A 4,967-nucleotide genomic window follows, 5' to 3' on the forward strand; every position below is an offset into this window, starting at 1 on the left:
ACAGGTATATAACAAAGGTAATTTTAATGCAGTACTTCCTTTAAGTGAAGTAGCTAATTGTAGATTAGCAATTTTTCACGTTGATGATGTGAAGTATGTCGATAATGAAAGCTTCAACATGAAAAACTAATAAACCTTGTAGTTATTTATAACCGTGAAACGAGAGATTTTTAAAATATGATTCAAATTAATAGAAAATACGCTATTGTTAGCTCACCAGCAGCAACACATAATCGACTATTTGTTAACTATAGCAATGTTCAGTTGATAGGTATTAATACCTTTGAAAAAATACCAAACGAAATCGGTAGATATATTAGGTATATGGGTCAAAGTTTTAGGCTCGCTAATGCAGGAGGAGATGTTTTAAAACTGAAGAGGCAGAGCTCGAAATATTCGATGGTGGTAGAATCTTACGTGGAAAAATCAATTCAAAACAAAATTGTGGTATCAAATCAAATTTTATGCAGTGTCAGTGAATCTTATGAATTGCCTAGAAAATTGGGTAAATGAAATGACAATAAATATTGTGTCTTGTCATAAATAACGATTTCGAAGATAGTAGGTTGAAGTTTGCTTAAAAATTATTGAGAAATAATGCACCTATAGATTGTTATAGCCATTGAGTTTTTCTATCCTTTGACTTTAAACGATTCTTATTACAAATTCCTATATTTGTTTAATAAATTAGTATGCATTAATTTTTGTTATTAAATGTATAATTTATTAAATGTTTTTAATTTTTACGGTATTATTTTATTGCGCAGTACTTTGGTTACCATTCGTACCGATAAATTGGCGATGATGAGACCGGGCGAATGCAGCGCTCCAGACACGGGAGTCGGGGGCACCATCCTGGCTGAGTTAAGGTCCAGAATCTCCGGATTCATTTCAATAATATGAATAAATATAAGGTGAATCCCGGCTCAGTCTAATGAGCGCCAGTTAACGTCGGCTCCCTGAATCACGACGCAATTTAAGCAATTTGTGACTCGAAATAACATTAAAATCTGTCGCAGGAAAAACGTAAATCAGGCTTTGCATTCAGTTGTTCCTCACCACTCGCTGCCGCTATTATGCCACCCCTTCCTCACCCCCGGCTGCTAACCCGAGTTAGCTCAGTTGCCTTAGCCATGTTAGTTATGGCTACGGGATTATTATACACGTTACGAAATTGTTTATTGGTAATTGGATATTTATCTGACCTCATCTATTTAATATTTTTTTATATTTGGAAAGAGTCCTTGAAATATACCTATGTAATAATAAAAGCATGTTAATTAATAGTAATATCCTTAATATTACTCTCATGCTCAACATTACTCCTCAAAGTTGGCAACACTGCAATCAGTGCCAGGGTGTCAATTCTCTGTCAGTTGAGAACTATTGTTGTAGTGGCGTGTTGAAAGGAGTGCCGCTATTCCGAATCCTGCCAGGTGAACAATTCCTTGACTTATTCTAACCGATGACAAAAGGTGGGAGGTCCACTACAACTTTTAGACGAAAAGACAATCAGTACTGTGGCGACACCCGCAAGAAAATTGAAAACCCTTCTTTCGTCCTAAAAAATCATGGCAACTATGTTTTGGGACAGTAAAGGGATTCTTCTCATTGACTTTTTGCCCCAGGCGAAAATAATAATAATTAATGTTGCGCGGTACTCTGAAACCCTGAAAACACGATGGAGGGCGACACAGAACAAAAAAAGGGGAATCTTAACGAAGATAGTGAGCTTGTTCCATGATAGCACACATCCCGACACAGCCAACACCACAAAACAACTCAAGGATTCATTCGGTTGGAGCATCATCTACCACCCCGTTCACAATCCTGGACTGGCACCATCTGATTTTGATCTTTTCGTTTCTCTGAAGGTGCTTATGAGTGGAAAAAGGTTTTCTAACTGCTATGAGGTCCACAGTACCGTGAAACAATGGGCCTGAAAAATAATGTTTGATGGATATATTCATTTTTCATAAATATACTGCCGTTAGTATTTAAAAAAAAATAGTACCCTTAATTTGTATGCTTGTTAATTGAGACACCCAGGCAACTAAAGTACGGTTTAAAGAGAATCGCCAGCATTAATAAGATATAAATGTGTAAATATTTTATTGTAGTACAGTACTTTTTGATAAATCGTGAACCTTCCTGTACAGGTACATTTTTCCTATAATACTTCGCGAATAAGTATTGCAATCTACTGTTAATAAACTTGCACGTCCGTGCATACCAACAAATCTATGACCACCTAAGTACCACGCCCCCGGCATACTTATTAATAATCCTTTGAAAGTTAGCAACAACCGTAAATTAGAGACGTCTCATGGCACGTACCCCACAGTATTATTTCTCAGGGGCAGTAAATATAAAGTGGACATCTAAATACGTATAGCTTAGTGTTCGGGGAGAGGAAAATGGACTTTGTCCAGCAGGTAGCCGGAGGTATTTACGGAATACTCCCGACAGTAGAGTCAGAAACCTTATAGGCGGCGTATAACAGGTTATGGGTCCTCCAGGACCCGGCATTAGGCGCCAATAAGGAATAGCTTCTCTTTACTGACTTTGTCTATTCGCGGCTACATAAATTGTCTCTGAAATTACCTGGGTAATGGCTATGTGTGTGGAAATTTAGGGACGTTTTGAAGGGACAAGGCAATTTCCAGGTAGGCTTAATGATAAGAATAAATTTATTTGCATAAAATTACAATATCTATTACAAGACCAAGGATATTAATAGTATACACTGAAAAATACACAAGAAAAATTTAAATTACAACTTTATAATCAAGTGTTTGATTTAGTGAATAGATAATATACAGATTCAGTCAAAAGTATGAAACCCCCCAAAAATATCAGCGGGAAAGCATTTTTGGGAAAAACGGTGATATCAAAAGTCTCAGCATTTTTCACGGCGCATACGAAGGTAACGGTTCAAGATCATACCAAGATCCAATTGGTTTTTTTAAACGGCGACCCTCCTTTTTGACCTCGGAAATGGAACGAGCAGAAAATTCTGCATACGAATATCACATTGACCGTGACCTCAAAGTCAATGGCCAAGGTCAGTTCAAGATCATGTTGATTTTTACTGTAATTTCTTATTTTTAACTACGGAATCAGAGGGAGTGACAATCTTTGAGTAGATACCTGATGGTACTCCTTAGTGACCTTGATCTTGAAGTCATTAAAAAATGGTCGAAATGAAAAATGACAGCCGGAAAAATAACTTGTTGAAAAATAATCGTGTTTGTCCACGTTTTTTCAACTGTAGCCCTCTTCCGCACAGCCTTTGGATTAGGGGGTTGTCTCATTTCTGTGTTGTGTTTTATGTTAAAAAAAATAAGGGGTTGCTACTCCAAAAAACCGATATGACCTAGACATGTTCTTTCGACCTTGACCTAAAGATCAAGGTCAAGGTCAGTTAAAAATAAAAAAAATTACAGTAAGAATAAACAATTGATCTTGAACTGACCTTAACCATTGACCTTGTGGTCACAGTCAATGTCATATTCGGGTGCAGAATTTTATGCTTTTTTCATTTCCGGGGTCGAAAAGGTGGGTCGCTATTTAAAAATCTTGATATGACCTAGAACCTTGACCTTGACCTCAAGGTCAAGGTTAGCATCGGGTGCGCGGTGAAAAATACTGAGACTTTTGCCCTCACTATTTTTCCTAAAAACGCTTCCCCGCTGAGATTTTTGAGGGTTTCCATACTTTTGACTAACCCTGGATAATTAACATCAAAACTGAAACTTTTCCATAGTTTCAGGGGAGACATTAAGCCATCTCGAATTTGGTAGATTATAATAGTAATTTAAAAAAAGATTATTGTTTATAAAAATAATGGTAGTATAACGTGAAATCATAAAACTTAGTTTTCTCAGTTTCAAGTATTGTGTATTCATGTTTACAGAACTATAACTCGAATATGGTGTTTTTATAGATAAACGTTTGTTTTTGCTTATTTATCACGAAGAATGTTTCTTTAATGACTGTGGACTACCCTGTGAGACACCCTGTATTCGGTATTTTGCTTGTTGAAACAAAAATTATATTTATGTAGATTGGAATTATTTGCAAATGATATACCTACACGATGACAAAAAATATTATAGAAAATATAACCTAGTTTAAATATTACGCATTCTGAAATATTAAAAAAATTATGAATATGAATAGAAAAATTTTAAAGATACCGTGTTCTACCATTTCTCTGGAAGAAAATTGAAAAAAAAAAGAAATCGACCGTGACAGGACTTGAACCTGCAATCTTCGGATCCGAAGTCCGACGCCTTATCCATTAGGCCACACGGTCCTTGTTAGTCCTTGCTACTGCTCAGAATAAAATACTGAAATATCCTTCACAATGTAGGTCACCTAAAAATCTAGTATTTTTTTGTAATTTACTATATTTAGAGACTAACAACAACAAAACAAACAAACGAAAACAATAAACTAGATTTTTTTTATTATTTCGTCTACTTTTGCTTATTTTAATTATAATGATTTATTATACAAGGCATCCCCGAAACCAATAGTCACACAAAAACTACAGATGCTTCAGATAAAAACAATTTCTTACTTTGACCCAAAAATGCTTCTTGAAAAAATTACAGGGTGTTAAAAGTGCTACTTTTGAACAGGGTTTTCAATAATATCTGAGAACTAGGATGACGTATCTGAATTAATTTGATACACGTTATAAGGACCCGAAAAGTAGTAAAAAATATCAACATTAAGTTCCTAGATTGAATGTTTATCAGGGACGCGAAAATTGTAGCAACTACTCTTTGTGTTGATAGGAGCCTGTATGTAAGTAACGAGTGTTTGGAAAAGCACCATTAACTGGATAATAAAAAACCATTTTGTCTTATCTTCTTCAAGCAATACAAGATTTTTTGGAGGTTCATTTCACAGCTTGGTCCCTTTTGGATCGTACCATTAGAGATAGCTTAGAAACACTC

General features: G+C 35.5%; 1 non-coding gene across 1 annotated transcript; it reads right to left on the minus strand.

Moving 5' to 3' along the window:
* Positions 1-4,245: 4,245 nt before the first annotated feature.
* On the minus strand, positions 4,246-4,318 carry Trnar-ucg. Its single transcript has one exon. It is a non-coding gene; the product is annotated as a tRNA-Arg (tRNA).
* Positions 4,319-4,967: the final 649 nt, after the last annotated feature.

This window comes from Anoplophora glabripennis, unplaced genomic scaffold, assembly GCF_000390285.2.
Source record: "Anoplophora glabripennis isolate ALB-LARVAE unplaced genomic scaffold, Agla_2.0 scaffold96, whole genome shotgun sequence".
NCBI lineage: Eukaryota > Metazoa > Arthropoda > Insecta > Coleoptera > Cerambycidae > Anoplophora > Anoplophora glabripennis.